At 39.9% G+C, this 18,731-nt stretch overlaps 1 pseudogene; it reads right to left on the bottom strand.

The window, feature by feature from the left end:
• Nucleotides 1–3,141: 3,141 nt before the first annotated feature.
• LOC129037035 (small ribosomal subunit protein uS10-like) lies at nt 3,142–3,501 on the bottom strand (annotated as a pseudogene).
• Nucleotides 3,502–18,731: the final 15,230 nt, after the last annotated feature.

The following is an 18,731-nucleotide window of genomic DNA, read 5'->3' as shown; positions in this document are numbered from 1 at the left end:
GCAAGAACTGATAGACCAAAGTCAGAGGAATCCTTTCCAATGTCTTCCCATCAGTGCTACACAGCATTCTAGATTTGAATGCCATGTGTATGTGTGGAGGGGAGTGGGGTCTGGGTCAGCCACCCAGAGCATTGAGGGCAGAGCATCTTCAATGTTAGTCCTTCTGACTGCTCCCAAAGGGAAAAAGGAACTTGAGGTGCTATTTCCAAATAGAGGGGGCATGAGTGCTGGGTGGCCCCATGTAGCAAATGATCACCACAAACTATATGTGAATAAATGAGGGACTCCCCACAGAGAGGGTGAACATCTTCTGAATAGCCCACACTGGAGTGCAATGGAACGATCTCGGCTCACTGCAACCTCCGCCTCCCGGGTTCAAGCAATTCTCCTGCCTCAGCCTCCGGAGTAGCTAGGATTACCGGCATGTGCCATCACGACCGGCTAATTTTGTATTTTTAGTAAAGAGGGGGTTTCTCCATGTTGGTCAGGCTGGTTGCGAACTCCCAACCTTAGGTGATCCGCCTGCCTCAGCCTCCCAAAGTGCTGGGATTACAGACGTGAGACTTATTTCTGTACCCTGTAGGTGGCACAGTGCCTGTCAGTAAGGGATCCTCTCTATTCATCTTTATTTTGAGATCTGGTCTAGAGTTCTTTTCTGGCAGGCAGTCTTTATTTTCCTATAGCCCGGAAGAGACAACTCTCCCTTGAACACTTAAACTCAGTGCCTTCTATCTACAGCTCTTCTGTCAGACAGTGTGAGGCCTGATCTCATCACTCTGACCATCTAACAATTATCAGTCTTCTTGTTTGATAAATCAATTGAGTGGGGACCACATCAGGCATTAAGGTGTCCCACAACCATCATCCCAGGTGGGCAGGCACAACCGAAGTGCCCTGATCCTGTAGTCCTTTAATTGGGCAAATTTATAGTTGTGCCTTTTACCCCTTCCTATTTTGTATCAGTTTCTGAAGCTTCATTCTCCATTAAGATCAAGTTTACACAAGAGGCTCGAAGCAAAGCAAACTCAAGATGTTTTTGGATGGAACCCAAAGGCCCTGATAATTCACAGGTGAAGAGGATTAATTTCACTGCCATGCTTCTGACACACCCCTTTCAAAGTGGTTTAGCACTGCTGTTTAGTAAATGTTATTCGCCTCCTGCTTCTGGTACCAGCCACAATTGCATATTCATCAGAAGTGTGCGCACAGTATTAAACCCGACCGTTACCACACTTCTCATTCCCAAATCCCTCTATGAATGCTGATACCTGTTTCTCTAGCTGCAGCCATAATTTTCTCAAGGTCAGCACGTGCTGGCGTTTCCCCGGGGAGCTGGGGGCCTCCACTGCCCTGAAGAAGCCATGCGCTGCTGCTTCCTGTCACCTCAATGGGTATGACTCCATGTGACTTCAGTGTGTCTGATGGGAGGTGGTGTTTGTGGAATGCACGCATGCCAGTGAGAAGGCTTGAAGTGAACACTGGAAGTGGAGTCAAAAAAGCTGGTTCAAGTCTAGGCTCCAAAACCTCATGCAAGTTGCTTCTAGCCACACTGAGCTTCAACGTCCTCATTTGTGAAACAGAAAATAAGTTATCTTTGCTGCTGTGTTTACTCAATGAGATTATGTAGGTGAAGGTGCCGTGTCACCTTTAAAAATACGTAGAAAACTAACAGGTTTTGAAATTTATTTCTTGTTTTATTATAAAAGAAACAAAAGAAGAGGAAGCCCATGCTAGCCACATGAAAGAACAGGGGAAACAGAGATGGTCACAGTTTCCTGGTTAGTTCCCAGCTGTGTAAGTTATTCCGGCGGAGACCTCAGACATCATTTTGTAGCAGATACTTCTCCGATGGACTTTTATGAATTACTGACCCACAGAGCCAGAAAATATGGTAATAATAAATACAGTCACTAAGTTTTGGGGTAGCTTGTGATGTCACAGTAGAGAACTCCAACATATTCAACTTCTCCAGATGTTCACTTGAAGCTGCTTCACTAGGGTTCGTGTGTCGGGGAGACATGGCCACTCCTCTGCATGGAGGAAATGGGACTCCATTCTCAGCAAAGAAGTCCCTCTTCAAAAATCCTGTTCCAACCTGTGATAACTGAACTGTCGCATGTTCTTAGTGTTGATGAGACCCATAGGAGTTGTGTAATCAATTTTTACATATTTTCCTTGCTAGTTGTTACCCAGACCTTAGACCTTACTTGAAATATCCTATCTCTTGTATCTTGGTGGCTTGGACAACTCTTTCCAAATAACATATGATTATAAAAATAAATACTAAAGATAATCCTTAATAATAAGAATTGCCATACATAATATAAAACAGGCTAATGAAATAAAGTAATTTGGGAAGTGGGGTGCACGAACCACTCTGGGGAGATGATGTTTGGAAGAAGAACTTTAAAATGAGAAGGAGACAATGAATCCTGAGTTGAAATAATTTTCTTTCCTCGTATTTCCTACTGTGTTTCCATGCCTAGTGGAGCATCTATCACCATTGGCCTGCTCCCAGAATTATTTATTTCTGTCTTCCCAATAGATTGTGAGAGCCTGGAGGGCAGGAATTATCATTTATCTCCACATTCTTCTAGGGTGTTGGTGTTGCTTGTAGCAGGTGTTCAGTAAATGAGTGCTAAATAAAATGCAAATCATGTTGAGAGTAGATCAGAGGCCTCTGTTTCACATGGCTATTTACCCAGAAACTGTCAAGGGTCTGGCCCTTCAAGGACATACAGTTAACTATAGGAAGAAACCAAATGTGCGACCCATCCTTTACAGCAGTGTTTCAAGTGTTGGCACCAGAGAGAAAATACTGCAGCCCTATTTTAAGTGGAAAAGGCTTTACTGACACATTTTCTTTACTCCAAGTGCAAGTTCCACTTCTTGCCATGGACTGTGTTTTTATGAGACTTCACTTCCATGTTGTCTAGATCCAACAGGTTTCTTACGATCTTAAGAACAATAGAACAACTGAATTCTTTATTCAGTTAGTATCACTGAACACTGATGTTTTCTTCTAAACACAGTTTAATCCCTAAAGTGAAATCTTGATTGATGGCCCTGGGTACCATATTCATGATTTGCATTTTTTTTTTATTTTAAAGAACCAGTAATCAATTTATTAAGACAGTTGACTTAAGTATCTGCAACAGTGCCTTCCACCTCAACTCCTGGCTCAATACTAATGGAAGTAATCTGCTTAACAATCTCAGAAGGACTGTGCAAGTCAAAGAGTCACTTGTGGATTCTCATCTGGAAATGACCTCATGTCTTAGAACCTTCACCACAAGGAGTTTTTCTTGTAGTGATTCTCAGAATCTTGGTAGGTTTTCAAACAGGTCCTTTCCCGTTGAGATTCTTTTCCTTTGCTCCTCTGATCAAGTCAGCACATACCATCTCCTGAGATTTTACACTGTGGCTCCTTAGAGTGATTCAAATTTGGCGAATTACCACCTCTGGCTCCATGAGTGTTTTTCCGGTATTTTTAAAAGTCATGGAAGCTGTGTGGCTTCCTGATCAACTTGTTCCTCAGTGAGAGTGAACAGTGGTGAGCCAGGAGCAGGAGTCGGCAGATGTCAGCCCCACACCACTTGTGACCACATCGTCCTCAAAGAGCGATTTGCATTTTTATCTAAAGTTCTTCAGTCAGCCATCCATTCTAATCCTATATATATATACATTATATTATATATATTATATATGAAATACATTGTATGAAATGCGTATTATATATGAAATACATAGTATGTATGAAATGCGTATTATATATGAAATACATAGTATGTATGAAATGCGTATTATATATGAAATACATAGTATGTATGAAATGCGTATTATATATGAAATACATAGTATGTATGAAATGCGTATTATATATGAAATACATAGTATGTATGAAATGCGTATTATATATGAAATACATAGTATGTATGAAATGCGTATTATATATGAAATACATAGTATGTATGAAATGCGTATTATATATGAAATACATAGTATGTATGAAATGCGTATTATATATGAAATACATAGTATGTATGAAATGCGTATTATATATGAAATACATAGTATGTATGAAATGCGCATTATATATGAAATACATAGTATGTATGAAATGCGCATTATATATGAAATACATAGTATGTATGAAATGCGCATTATATATGAAATACATAGTATGTATGAAATGCGCATTATATATGAAATACATAGTATGTATGAAATGCGCATTATATATGAAATACATAGTATGTATGAAATGCGCATTATATATGAAATACATAGTATGTATGAAATGCGCATTATATATGAAATACATAGTATGTATGAAATGCGCATTATATATGAAATACATAGTATGTATGAAATGCGCATTATATATGAAATACATAGTATGTATGAAATGCGTAATATATATGAAATACATAGTATGTATGAAATGCGTAATATATATGAAATACATAGTATGTATGAAATGCGTAATATATATGAAATACATAGTATGTATGAAATGCGTAATATATATGAAATACATAGTATGTATGAAATGCGTAATATATATGAAATACATAGTATGTATGAAATGCGTAATATATATGAAATATATAGTATGTATGAAATGCGTAATATATATGAAATATATAGTATGTATGAAATGTATTATATATGAAATATATAGTATGTATGAAATATATATTATATGTGAAATATGTATGAAATATATATTATATGTATGAAATATATATTGTATGTGAAATATATTATATATATGAAATATATATTATATGTGAAATATATGAAATATACATTATATGTGAAATATATTATGTATGAAATATACATTATGTGAAATATATTATGTATGAAATATGTATGTATACATATGTAACTTACCTGCACATTGTGCACATGTGCCATAAAACCTAAAGTATAATAATAATAATAATAAAAGAAAAAAAGATGTTAATTAAAAAAAAGAAATATATATTATACATGAAATATATATTATATGAAATATATATTATACATGAAATATATAATACATGAAATATACATTATATATGAAATATATATTATATATATGAAATATATATTATATATATGAAATATATATTATATATATGAAATATATATTATATATATGAAATATATATTATATATGAAGTATATATGAAATATATAATATATATGAAATATATATTATATATATGAAGTATATGTGAAATATATATTATATATGAAATAGATAATGTATATGAAATAGATAATATATATGAAATAGATATTATATATGAAATAGATAATTATATGAAATAGATAATATATATGAAATAGATATTATATATGAAATAGATAATATATATGAAATAGATATTATATATGAAATATATTTTTTATATATATATATATATGTAGAGAGAGAGAGAGAGAGAGAGATGGATTTTCGCCCTTGTTGCCCAGGCTAGAGTGCAATGGTGCAATCTCGGCTCACTGCAACCTCCACCTCCAGCGTTCAAGTCTCCTGACTCAGCCTCCAAGTAGCTGGGATTACAGGTGCCCACCACCATGCCTGGCTGATATTTTGGTATTTTTAATAGAGACAGGGTTTCACCATTTTGGTCAGGCTGGTCTCAAACTCCTGACCTCAGATGATCCACCTGGCTCAGCCTCCCAAAGTGCTGGGATTACAGGTGTGAGTCACCATGCCCAGCCTAATCCAATATTTTTCATGATGTACTGGTGAATCATTAAATCAGTTTGGTGAGTTTTGACCAGAATTTTATTTAAATTAAATTGAGTAACAGAAAATATCATAGTCTATCAAAGTTAAAGGTGTGATTTTTTGAGTTGTGTTTGGTTGCATGTGTGCATATACTGGGTCATAGTCCAAAAGGTGTAAAAGTTACTAATGTAAACATTTCTCCAATTACATTCCCTATGAGTCACACATTTTTCTGTATGATGCCTTCATCTTTTATGTGCAAACATTAGTTTTCTGTAATGCCCAATGTGACTTAACATGACCAAACCGAATTCTTTATCTTCTCTTCAAACTTGTTCTTCCTTCTGCCTTCCCTATTTTTAAGAGTTATTGTCTACCCAGTCATGTAAAATCTTTTGAATTTGATCTTGGAAACATACCTAAAATGTATTCCTTTGCATTCTATACAAAAGCCTATGCCCTAGGTCAGCCTCATCATCTCTTGCCTGACCTTTGCATTTCTCCTACCTTAGGTCTTTCTGGTTTGGGCTAAACCCCACCCAGTTCAAATTTTATTTTACCACTCAAATGAACCTTGTTTATGTAAAGAATTTAGTTGCATCATACACATTTATTTCCTCTTTCTCCCATGATCTCATTAAAATTAAAGAACTAACAAAAAGACAGAGGGGATAATGAATGAGAGAGGGCCCATCAGCACATGAGAGAAGTAAGCAAATTTAAGAAAGTCTGAAAGCAGATGGGTGATAGGTCCTGGATTAAACAGTCCAGTAATGACTGCTGGGAGTGGATTCAGCTGACAAGCACAGTCACCAGCCAGGCAGAACCACAGAGGGGTCAGCATTCAGATTTGCCAGGTAAGACAGAGCATGCAACATGGGGCAAAAATAAGTGCTGGACAGCCAACGCCCTTTCTTCTTCCTCTACTCCCTTATGCAGCTTATAATAGCTGAAGACCCAGGCATGCACATACCCAGAAAAAATCTCTATATTCTAGGCTACACCTCCCACCCCCTGGGAGATATGACTGTACATATGTGTATACACACACATATATACATACACATATGACATATGTGATATAAAATATATACAAAACAGACTATAAATATATTAAAATTGAATGCAAACATGGACACACACATACACAATGTAATCTCTCTGGGTAAGTGTCTTCAGCTGAAAAGTAAGATCACCTCCAGCTCTGACAATCTATGATTTTCTCTCCCATGTGTAAATTTATGTCTGTTCTCTGGTCATACAACCAACATGCTGTGAAGATATTAAAAAAAAAAAAAAGAGAGAGAGAGAAATGCATTGCCTCCTTGCTTGTGCTTCATCACTGGTAGAATTCTAAAGGAATTTCCAGTAAAGATTTTGAATCCTCATATCTGAAAGCTTGGCAGGCCATGAGTAAAAACCTGCACTTATCAATAGACTTGAGTTATTCTCCTTTTAATTAATACCATCAAACAAATTAGTATTAAATACTTGTGATATGCCAGATGTTGGGCTAAATACTTATGTGTGGGATCACACTTAGTATTCAAACAACTTTTCAGATGAACATTATTATTCCCATTACACAGAGAGGGAAATTAAGGCTCAGTGAGGTTAAGCAACTTCTCAACATCTCAGAGCTCAGCAAGTTACAAATCCAAGTTCCTAAATTAAATCTACCAGGTTCCAAAACATATGTTCTTAACTCCTACATTCTACTGGCTGGTGGTTAAGCTCTTCTATTAACTTGAAGTCAATTCACTCTGCCTCTGTTTCCTTATCTGTCAAATAGGGGAAATAGTTCACTCTCACCATCTTTAAGTTATTGTGAAGATATGCAATATTGAGCTTAATTCTGCCTTGATAAAATTATGTATCATGAAAATGCAAGTTATAAATATAAACAGCAATTTGAATGCCTAGGTGTGCCTTACACTCCCCAGTTTAGCTGGGTCCAACTCCCTCAGACCTTACATCAAACCTATTTATACCTTTTGTTCTCAGCGTGGCCCTGATAGGCATTTGCATTTGTAATCCCTGGACTAGAGGCTGGAAGCTTTCCTGAAATAATAAATACAGTCAGTTCTCCATATCTGTGAGTTCTGCATCTGTGGATACAACCAACTGCGGATCAAAAATATTCAGAAAGTAAAATTGATGATCGTATGTGTACTGAACATATGCAGACTTTTTTTCTCATTATTATTCCCTAAGCAATATAGTACAACTATTCGTGTAGTGTTGACATTGTGTTAGGTATTGTAAGTAATCTAGAGATAATTTAAAGGATACAGGAGGATGTGTGTATGTTATATGCAAATATTATACCATTTTATATAAGGACTTTGAGCATCTGTGGGTTTTTGTATTTGAGGGGGATCCTGGAGACGAATTCCCCCACAAATACCCAGGGACAACTTTACAATCTAAAAGGGAAAAAAGAGCAGTCCGTTAGATGGTATGCCTTCATGCATTTTCCTTTACTTGCCATTGGCTACAGAAATGGATCCTGGTTTCCTCACCTGAAAATTCAGGATAGATAGTCCCTAGTTTTTTAAGATTGAATAAAGTAACATGAAGGCACTTTGAAAATTCTAAAAGGCAAAAGAAATCTAAAATGCTATTTTAACAAACAACATATTTGCTAAAGTTTCAGCATTATGTCAAAAAATAAACTTAGAAACACAGACCCCACCATTCTTTTTACACTCCAGATGTTAAAACATCTTGTTTTAGCATACATCTTGTTTAGCATGCATCTCAAATTTATGATCAATTTGTTTGAAACAGTCCTGTTGTATTTAAAAAATAACATACTCTGGACAAATAGAATTATTCTGGACAGGTACAAAGTTAGCACTATTTGGAAATGGCTGCAGGGATGCATATTTACTGGGCACCCACTAATTGCCGGGTACTGGACTAGAATCCTCTGCTAGTATACTCCCTGTGGCTCCTCAGCCCTTGATTCTTGGAGCCCTCCTTCCACTCATTGAACGGTGTTGCTGTTGATCTGTCCTCTCTTCTATACTGAAGAGTCTGCAGTTCAAGACTTGCCAGTTATCTTTTCATTCTGAGCACACAGTAGGCTTGTAAGACACTCCTGTTGAAGTGGAGTGAATTCATCTGTTCCACTAAATAATAGTAAAAGTAGGTCCCAGTTATTGAGCTTTTAAGTCAAAAGCTTCTGATATGCATTAATAATCATTGATTCTTGCTGAGCCTCACCATGAACCAGGCACTAATCTGAGCGCTGTACACATGTTGATTCATTTTAACCCCATGAGAAAGGCATGATTGTCAGTCTTGATGTACAGGTAAGGAAATAGAGGCCCAGAGTGATTATGGGACTTGCCCAATGTCACCTGGCAAAGTTTCATTTGACCCCAGCAGTCTGGTTCCAGAACCTAGGCTTTTAACCAAAACTACACTGCCTTTGTATTAGTTCATTCTCACACTTCTAATAACAAATACCTAAGACTGGGTAATTTATAAAGACAAGAGGTTTAATTGACTCACATGGCTGGGAAGGCCTCAGGAAACTTACAATCATGGCAGAAGGCACCTCTTCACAGGGCAGCAGGAGAGAGAATGAATGCCAGCAAAGGAAATGCCAGACGCTTATAAAACCATTAGGTCTTATGAGAACTCACTATCATGAGAAGCGCATGAGGGAAATCACCCCCATGATCCAATCACTTCCCATGAGGTCCCTTTCTCAACATCTGGGGATTACAACTCAAGATGAGATTTGGGCGGGGACGCAGCCAAACCATATCAGTCTTGCATGTGATCTGATTGATTTTTCATTTAATTTTCAAAAGTCAGTGCCTTGAGTGCTTAACTTTGCACCCAGGGTTCTAGTTACTTCTGGATGCTTACCTTTCTTTTGGACTATAAACTCCTGGAAGGCAGATGCTTATCTAGCAACCCTCAAGTTTCACTCATGCTTGCTTTTGCACTAGAATAAATCAGTACACTGTTGATGACAATTCTGCTCGGCTGTCTCACTGTTGGTGTGCAGTGGCTTTTTTTTTTTTTTTGCATTTATCTTTCCAAGTGTGCCAGTTTCAGGCCTCCTGAACTCAGGCACCCGGCACAGGCAGGTCTCCAAGTTGACTCCAAGAGTTAACAGGTGAGAGCCACTGCCCTGCTCAGCAGCAAGGTTCCTGCCTTCCCTTTTAGGTAACTCAGCTGAAACAGATGTCTTTTCTGAGGACACCCCCAGAGTGTTTATTGTTCTATCACCTCCTGCATCACAGATTCCACAGTACCGGCATTTCTTTTGAGGGAAAAAAATAAAAACATAAGGCAAAGGCTGATTATATGCATAAATCTGAATAGTTATTATTGTAGTGAACAAAGTCTACTTGTCTACAATGAAGTTATCGATAAAATTTGCAACTGTGGCTTAGTCATCCCTCTAGCGTTGCAGGACACCTATCTCATAGTGCTGTTTAGATCCCATGCCTAGAGGTCCTCCGAATCCACCCTTTCATCCAAGCCTCCACAGCTAGTACACTGGCAAGCCAAGCAAGCTAACCTTTCCAGGTGTACTTTAACTCTGAGCACCTCTCTCCACCTCCACTGATATCACCCAAACTCAATCCTGCATCATGCCTGTCCCAGGCCATCTGGCAGCAGCCCCTAGCAGGCCTTGCTACATCTACTCTTGCCACCCCAGCAATCAGATCTCCTAAAGGAATAGTATTTTTGAAAATATTAATCAAGATACCTCATTCCTCTGCTATAAATCCTCTAAGGTCTTCCTACTGCACTTAGTATAAACTTCAAATTCCATACCTGACTTCCTTCATAAGACCCACCACCCTGCCAACTTTTATGTAGTGTCATTGGCCCCTTTGCTTTTTCAACACATTAAGCTCATTCATGTCTCAGATTCTGTGCATTGCTGTTCCTACTGATTACTCAGCTTCCAGCACCCACACACAGACATCCCCAGGACTCATTCCCTCACTCATTCAGCTATAAATGTCACCTCCTAAGACCCATCTCTTACCTAAAATAGCTCCTGTCTTGCTCTCTGCCCTCATCCTATGCCATTTTTACATATCCATGTTTGGCATGATCTTGTGTGTGTGTGTGTGCATGTGTGTGTGTGTAAATTTAGTTGTTCACTGTCTGTCCCTGTAGTAGGGTGAATAATGGTCTCAAAGATGTCCACATCCTGTCCTAATCCCCAAAACCTGTGATTATGTTACCTTACATGGTAAACGTACTTTGCAGATATGATTGGATTAGTGCTCTTGGGATGGGGAGATTATTCTGAATTATCTGGGTGGGCCCAATATAATTACTGGGTTCTTGTTAAAAGGAGATGCAGGATCAGAGTCAGACAGAGAAGATATAAGGATAGAATCAGGGGTCAGGGAAGAGAAAAGATGCTATGCTGCTGGACTTGATTATGGAGGAAGGGGCCATGGGTCAAGAAATACAGGTGCAGGCATTCCTAGAAGCTGGAAAAGGTAAGGAAGTGGATTCTAGAGCCTCCAGAAGGAAAATGGGACTGCCAAGGTCTTAATTTCAGCCCAGTGAAATGGATTTCTGACTTCTGATTTCCAGAACCTTTAAATAATAAAGTCATGTTGTTTTGAGCTACTAAGTTTGTAGTATTTTGCTATAGTGACCACAGGAAACGAATCCATCCCCAACCCACAACTAGAATGTAAACTGTAAACTTTATAAATATAGGGATTAGTTCCTAGAATAATGCTTAGATCATAGGATGCATTAAAAAAAGGATTTGTTTCATCAGTGAATGAAACCATGAACTGTGTGTTTACATGGGTGTCTTCTACACGAGGCTAAGAGTGGCTTGAGGGCAAGGACTGTACCTTATTGCTATCCACACACCTATTGCCCTTCATGCCTGACACACAGCAGTCAACACAACTCAGGTGATTTGAAGGAAGTAGAATACATTTGTCAAATGGAATGATCTGGAAATAGTTGATAATGTCATAGTTAAATATGCTTGATAAGTATGTAGTCTTTTACGAGGAAAATTGGAATGTGTGTAACGTGAATATAGCAGGTACTATTATTTTTATGTTTTTCCTTATCTGACTTGAAGGTGTTAGCATGGAGCTTAAAGTAAAGAAGTCCAGTTGTGAATGAAAAGAAACTCAAAGACATACACATTTTAAAATTCTCATTCTGTTTCAGAATTGCATCTCTAATGAAAGGATCCAGCTTGTCCTCATGATCTGAAAACACCTACCGATGAGGCACTGAGAGCCTACAGCGGGTGGGAGGGTCAGAAGGCCTTGAGCCTCACTCAGCAGCTGCTCCAAGAACCCTAGGCTCTGTCAGATGTGCGCACCCCATGTATAAAAGCTGTTTCCCATAGTGTAGTTTGGTTTCTGCACTCTATGGATTAGCTAGGGCCGATTAAGTAACCAATTTATGTACTCAGAGCTGTTTAAATGCATGCTGTGTCTGCATGATAGATGGCAATGTTCTTCTCTGAACCACCATTCCTTCCCCGGGATATTTTCCCCCTCAAAAATAAATATGAAAAGGAGTCTAAAATAATACTGCAAGAGAAACAGGAAATTCAAAACTTTTCACAGCTAATTCTAAGAAAGTCCTAAACCAGATGGCATGAATAATTCTACCTGTGGGAGGGCTGACAGAGATGTGGATCAGAAGCCTGCTGGAAGCTAGGGTGGTACAGCCAAAGGCACAACGGCCTTGGAGTTGGAGAGACCTGGGTTCGAATTCCAGGTGAGCATCTATTAGCTTCAGTCCTGGGCAAGTCATCATACTTCTTTGTTCTTTGCTCTAGTAAAAAGGGGATAATAATGTTTAATTTTCAGGTTGATGTGAAGTTTAGAAGTACGTATCTAAATACCTGTATATCGGTAGCATGAAATGAGGAGTCACAAACTCAGGTTTCTCCAGGGACCTGTCATATTGCATAAAGGAGAGGCTGGCCTGGTGGACCTGTAATGAATTGGCAAGTGTGTGCCCATCGAAAGGGGCAGCTGCTGCTGTGCTGCATCCAGCTGGGAGTGACCATGTGGAAATGAGGGTCCTGGTGTGCCAGAACTTCTCACTTTTCAAGAGAAGCAAGAATGATTATTATTTTTTATGTAAAATGTCTTAAGCTTTCAGTGTTGACAGAAAATTCAAAGTTAAAAACAAACAAACAAACAAACCCCAAATTACTGATCAGGTCAAACACAATGTCTATGAACAGAACCTGGCCTAAGGTCCATCAGTTAATGGTTTGTGCTCTAGATAAATGGTCATTATTATTGCAACTTGGGGGAGCTTTTAGAAACAGAAAGTGTCATACTATCTTAAAGAAATGCTTTCAGTTTGAAGCACCACTTAATAATACTGGTCCATGATGAAGCTTTCACTGTTTTGTGGTGAAATGAAAAAAAATAAGTTTATTCCTCCCTCCCACAAAAGCTAAATTTAATCCATTAGCTTTTGTAAGGAGTAAGTAAGTCCTTTCTTCTTTTGTGATACAGTCTTCTTTCCTTATGAGATGATTGTGACAGTGGGTGATAGGTTTAAGCTGTTTTTCACATCCTTGCTTGGAAAAATTATAGGTTGCCAGTGCTATGTTGGACTCCTTCTCTTTTTAAATTTAGTTTTACTGTTTCTTAACATCCTAGGGCTAGCGACCACTGGTTTGGGGCATTTTTACTAATGTGAATTTTGTCACATGAGTTGTTTCCATAGTGGGTATTGTAAAAGCTGTTGGCTTCTCCTCATTATCCATTTCTGGTTTGTTTTTTTTTTTTGAGACGGAGTCTCGCTCTGTCGCCCAGGCTAGGGTGCAGTAGCGCGATCTCGGCTCACTGCAAACTCTGCTTCCCGGGTTCACGCCATTCTCCTGCCTCAGCCTCCCAAGTAGTTGGGACTACAGGTGCCCACCACCGCGCTCAGCTAATTTTTTTGTATTTTTAGCAGAGACAGGGTTTCACCGTGTTAGCCAGGATGGTCTCGATCTCCTGACCTCGTGATCCACCCGCCTCAGCCTCCCAAAGTGCTGGGATTACAGGCTTGAGCCACCGCGCCCGGCCTTTGCCTTCTTTCTTAGTAAGAGAATATTCTGCCAGGCCTGTGCCCTCCAAGAATAAATACCGTATTTTACAGCCCCCTTGCTGTTTTGTGGCCATGTGACTAAGTTCTGGTCAAAGGTCAGCAGAAGTATATTCGGACATTTTCTTGAAGCTCTCTTCAACAAATAACTAGCATGCTCTCTTGCTTTTTCTTCCCTTCTTTCTACATCTGCTACTTGGAACGTGGATGTAATGGCTGAAGAGCCATCTTGAAGGGCAGAGCAGGAAGCTGGAAAGAGCCTGGATTCCTGAGGACTTCACAGAGTAGCACTGCCAAATCCACCCTAGGACCATCAACTTCTGACTTATCTGTGAAAGAGAAACAGACTTCTCTCTTATTTAAACCAGTATTATTGTACTACTTGGAACTGTAACTAATCCTAACTGACAACACTGGGGGAAATGTTTGTAGCTGGGTGCTGTCATTTGTACCAAATACTTGTTTGGGATTAATTTCCCATGTTAATCAATAAGAGGGAGAGAAAATTGAGTCAAAGAAAAAAAAATGTTCTTTGGAACAGTCTTGGATTTAAAAACAGTCTCCAAGCAATTCTTAGTGATGCTGCAAACACAATTAGCAAGCTTTACCAACTGAAAGCATCTTAAGGGTTTACAGTGGAACTACATGTCTTCAGGTCATCGCTAACATCTCATGACTGGAGATGACATGTCATGTTCCTACAGGCAGTTCATAATGAAATACTATCATCATAGCTGAGTGTGAGGGCCCCTGTAAGTACTGAAACAGTGCTGTAAATACCCACAGGTGGTCTTACTATAATAGTAAGGGTACTAACTGCTGCTATCTACAAGCACCCTATGGGAATGGAATATATCTGAGGGAAGGCACTGTGGCTTTTATTTCTTTACCTCTACTACCTGTCCAGCGTTCTTACTATTGCCCCTCCCTCATTTGCTCACTCACCACTTCCTGGACACCCCGACATTTCCTCTGTTTCTGAATTATGTTCAGCTCATTCCTTCCTCTGGGCTGGCACATTTCCTGTTTCTCCTGTCCAGAGGGATCTTTTCTCAGACCTTCCTGACAAGATTCTATCTCACTGTTCAGATCTCAGCTCAGATGTTACCTCCTTGAGAAGTCTTTCCTTGACCTGTGAAATTTGAATATTTTCCTCAGTCACTCTCAGTGGCAGTTAACACCATCTGAAATTATGTACTCGTTTCCTGCATATTGAATCTTTTTTTTTTATGCTTAGAATAAGGGCAAAGATCTTGTCAGTTTTGCTCACCTGGTTTCTCCACAACATACTAAACACTCAATAGACAGTTGAATGAAAGACTATTTAACATGACACGATTACCATACGCAATCTGTGGGATTCTACAAGAAATCCATAATGTTCTGTAGGTACTTATAGGAGATCTATAATGGCAGCGCAGGCATTATAGATAATCTATGGTTTCCCATAGATCACCTGCTCTGAGAATATAAATCCTTTCAGATTCTTTTTAAAGGGGCTAAGACCCCCTTTAGGCAATCTGTGACGGCCGTATCTCTCCAAATATTATGAAATGGGTCTACAGGGTATTTTGAATTGCTCAATAGAAAAGTGAGGGAGGATATTTCACATACTGCCAGAGCAGGAAAAGCATGACCAAAAGCAAGATGGTAGGAGAAGTGCCAGAATCCCTGGGGAACAAGGCATCAACAGGACTAGCATGTCTGCCATGCTCTGAGGGTGGCAGAGGATTGGTAACTAAGCATAGAGCCAAACTGTGGAGGACTCTGAGGGTACGCAAAGGAATTTTGACTTGAGCGTTTCTCTCTGGGCATCAGATTTCTCACCTGTAAATGAGCTGATGTGCTCTATTTAAGGATGCTAACTGCCTAGCCAGTGGACCATCATTCTGTCACTCTGTGTCAGTAGTGGGCATTCTTGGTACCCTGCCCAGACTCCCTTTCCTGGGCTGGTGCACATACTGCCCAGCTGCTGTGAGTGTCAGCTGCTAATGACTGACAGCTGCTCCCTTCTTCCAAGAATAGCCCTCTGCTGAGGAGAGCCACCAGGCTGGGGGCATGAACCATCCCCATCCCCACATCCATAGCCAATGACCAACCGCCAGTGTACGAAAGGTTAGCCCCCTGCCTCAATTCACACTGCAGTGGCCCAGGTTGGTCCCCAGCTGAGACCACATCCTTGCTTAACTTTCTTCCCTGCCTTCAGCCTGCTTTTCTCTCTCCCCTTCTGAGAGGCTCGTTACTAAATAATTTCCACAAGTACCCCATCTCAAGCCCACCATCTAAGGAAGAACCCAAGTTAAGATGGGTCCCTTGGCATACATCACTACATTGATCAGAACACTCTTGCCCTACAAGCTCAGATGCCACCTTAAAATTGTCACCTCAGCAATTCAAGCAACACTTCCACTCCTTTGAAACTGGCATTGGAGAGAAAACCTGTTTGGCAAACCCTGAGCTAGAAGATCTCTAAGGTCCCTTTCTTTGCTGACATTTTATAAAATGACACTTTTTAGGTGACTTTAACTTGTGTTGTGAGTGAAAATGGGAAAACAGAGAATCAGAAGTACTCAAATCGAAGAAATGTCAAACTCCTTTTCCCAAGACTCACCTGTGCTTGTTTGCTCATTCATGAATATTCTCCTGCCATAAAAGTCAAAAGGTACCTGGGTTCTATTTGCCTAGCACTGAATTGGGCACTTGGGACATGCTCCCTAAATATCTGGCGATTTCCACACTTACATAACTTCTCATTTTGCCTAGAAAAGAACTTCCTCCTGCTTACAAATAAGGGACTATGAGTGTGATGTTAAGAAGACCCACTGAAGGATTTCTGGACTAGAACAAAAACTCCAGGGAAGAGATCTTCTTCCTCAGGAAAAGGGAAATAAAAGATGCACCCTCTCTGCAGACTCCACTGATACAGGAAAGAATATCATACTAAAGGAGAGGAAGACTGGGCGCGGTGGCTCAGGCCTGTAATCCCAGCACTCTGGGAGGCCGAGGTGGGTGGATCACTTGAGGTCAGGAGTTTGAGACCGGCCTGGCCAACATGGTGAAACCCCATCTCTACTAAAAATACAAAAATTAGCTGGGCATGGTGGTGCATGCCTGTAATCCCAGCTACTTGGGAGGCTGAGGCAGGAGAATCACTTGAACTTCGGAAGTGGAGGTTGCAGTGAGACAAGATCATGCCACTGCACTCCAGCCTGGGTGGCACAGTGAGACTGTTAAAAAAAAAAAAAAAAAAAAAGGAGCAGCAGCAGGCTGATTGACAAGTCTTCCTTCAGGGGTTGGCTGGGAAGTGTTTCAGTAAGTGAGAGTTAGGAAAGAAGACCCTGTGGGTTCTGGTACTTTGCTTTTACATTTGAGAAGTGATTCCTAAACAGTGCACCTGTCCACAGGGGAGCTTAGATGGTGGACAGTGGTGCTGGGTTCTGTGGTGGGACCAAGTCATCAAGTGGTGAGAAATGAGAGCAGGAGAGAGTCTCAGGCAGCCTTTCCGGAGCCTTTCTATATATTTTGGAATTAATGTTTGTTAAGAATATTAACAGCTATTACACAGATAATAGCATTACTATTTTTTTAGTTGCAGAATCAGCATATACACAGACATGTATATATGTGTGAGTGTGTGTGTATCTTTAAACTAGAGAGACAGCTGAGTACAGTGGATAAGAATTTAGATCCTGGAGACAGACTGTGGTCAAATCCTGGCTCTGCAACAACTGCGTGACCTTGGGCAAGTGACTGAAATGCTCTGTGCTATAGGCTATAATTCCATCATCTTTCAAAAGGACGCTAATGATAATATCTCACCTTACCGAGCTGTCATGAGAATTAAATGAGTTAACCTTTGTAAAACACAGAGTATGTTGTGTAGGTGTTTGCTAAGCAAACAACGTGCTCATTTTGTTAAGGGTAATGAAGAAAACAATGGATTAAATGGATTTATTTAAACTGCAGGACTCCTCAGGACCTAAAGTGTTAATATCCTTTATGACAGGAATATGATGGGTAGCAGTTACAGATCCTTTTTTATGGAGCATCCTGCAGGACAAGTATCTATTAAACAATTAGGGGAACAAAACCTCGCTTAAGGAGATAGCCCTATCAGGTGAGGAATAAAGAGAGTGAACTAATTTTTATGGAGCACCTGGTACATGGCAACACTGTGCTAGGAGCATGATTTGCCTTATCCTTTTTAACTACAACATTTTGAGGCTATTAAGTCATCTATTTATTTTTTGAGATAGAATCTTGCTCTATTGCCCATGCTGGAGTGCAGTGGTGCAATCATGGCTCACTGAAGCCTCAAACTCCTGGGCTCAGGTGATCCTTTCACCTCAGCCTCCAATTAGCTAGGACCACAGGGGCATGCTACCAGGCCTGGCTAATTTTTTAAATTATTTTTGTAGAGATAGGGTCTCCCTGTGTTGCCAGGCTGGTCTTGAACTCCTGGGCTCAAGTGTTTCTCCCACCTTGGCCTCCCACAGAGCTGTGATTACAGACATGAGTCAGGGCCTCTATTTTATAGATAAAGAATTGGAGCTTTAGAGAGATGGAGTTGGCCAAGAGTGTCCTATGAAATATTTCAGGGCCGGCAGGGACAATCCTTCTTTGTCCAACTGCCAAGCTTCATCCTGGGAAAATGGAGGTCAGGGAGGACTTCAAGGAGGGGAGGGGTCCACTGGATCCAGAGCAGAGTGGGACTCTGACTAAGGGCTGAGCAGGCATGAATACCACCTGAGACACAGAACAGGACAGCAAGGCTGCTAGAGGCTGTCAAGGCACAGAAGGACTGAGCTGGTGACAAGAACAATGACTGGAGACATTTGACACATCCCAGAATCCTCACCTTTACTGTATTTGTTACTTTGTTACTATCTGCCTGCTTCCAACAGGGATCCACCGTCATTCCCTC

The sequence above is a fragment of the Pongo pygmaeus genome, chromosome 1 (genome assembly GCF_028885625.2).
Source record: "Pongo pygmaeus isolate AG05252 chromosome 1, NHGRI_mPonPyg2-v2.0_pri, whole genome shotgun sequence".
Taxonomy (NCBI): domain Eukaryota; kingdom Metazoa; phylum Chordata; class Mammalia; order Primates; family Hominidae; genus Pongo; species Pongo pygmaeus.
Note: the sequence above shows the minus strand (reverse complement) of the source record. Positions and strands in the feature narration are given on the sequence as shown.